This window comes from Zingiber officinale, chromosome 1B, assembly GCF_018446385.1.
Source record: "Zingiber officinale cultivar Zhangliang chromosome 1B, Zo_v1.1, whole genome shotgun sequence".
Classification (NCBI taxonomy): domain Eukaryota; kingdom Viridiplantae; phylum Streptophyta; class Magnoliopsida; order Zingiberales; family Zingiberaceae; genus Zingiber; species Zingiber officinale.
Window position 1 is genome coordinate 144,886,513 of NC_055986.1, and position 1,430 is coordinate 144,887,942.

Consider the following 1,430-nt stretch of genomic DNA (forward strand, 5'->3'; position numbering starts at 1 on the left):
CTTAATTGGATTTAATCTAGTCATGTGGACTTAATCCTATAGTTGTTATTATTCATGGCACTTGAGTGGCAACGCCAACACAAGGCAACAACTACCTTTGATATTTTGGTGAAGCTAAAGAGCTATACTAGAAAAATATTTATTCAAAATGGTATGAAGTCTTTGTTGGAGATCGGTGGCCGGCTAGAAGGGTGTTGAATAGCTTGTTACCCTGAATCGATTGCTTCTCTACAAATCATTAGCTGTGTAGTAGAATAAAACTAAAACAATGAAAGCAATAAAATGAAAACAATCAAACTCTAACATGTTTCCTTTTACGTGGTTCATAGATTGCTTACTCCCACTCCACGGCTTATCCTTGAGGTGTACAAACCTTCAATCCATCGGTGGAAGTCCCTGGTAATCTCTGGCTAGAGCTTACTCCTTCTCGGTGGAGTACAACCTCTCACAAAGTTCTCTTCCTCTTTACAAGATGAAACTAAGGTTTAGGAGAAAGAGAAAAGCTAGGAAGCTTGGAGGATGACTTAGGAGTTTTTCAACAAGAATTTGTAACCTCCTTCATCTCTCAAAGCTTCTTTAAATAGAGAGGAAAGAGTTGATCACTAATAAACTAATTTCCTGCACCAGCCGACTGGTCCATGCACCAGTAAACTGGTGTAGCTGTTAGACATAGCCAAAGGCACTCTGCAGAATTTAGGCTTCTTCCAACTACTATCAATGGTTGTCAACGGCTTTCCACCAGTCGACTGGTGCCACTACCAATTGACTAGTCTTCACAACTATTGAGCACAAAACCATTTTGTGCTCTTATGAATTTGGACCAGTCGACTGGCCTCAATACCAGCCGACTGATCTCTTACATTCACTCACAGTCATCCTCTTCGGAGTCTCCCTTGAAGCCCTCTTCCTTGGCCTTCATCCCTCAGATACACTTGAGTCTGTGGCTCCTCTCCGTGTCATCCTTCGCGTTGCCTTGAAGTTTGCTTCCTTCAGCCCAATCCTTTTGCTTCTTGTCTGATAGTCCCTTGGATGCACCATCCTTCACTGGTCTCAAGGACCCGAGCCATAGAATGAGATTTTACTCATGTGTTTCACCAAGTCCTGCATGATTCAAACACATATCAAAATAATATGAAATCTTAACTTAAACTCTTTGACACACATATCAAAACCATGATCGTACCCGATCAAACCTAGGTCGATTGCTCCCATAATCTCCTCCTTTTTTATGTGTGACAATATGTTTAAGTTAGACATAAATACCAACTTGAAAATTACAAGCATAATATAAAACATAAAGCATAAAACCAAGCTCCCCCTTAACATATGTTCTAACACCTTAATTTTTAAGTTTTGCACAAATATGGAGAAATAAGTTTCTAACTTAAACTTTGGACTTTTCTCCCCCTTTGATACTATCAAAAAGATTG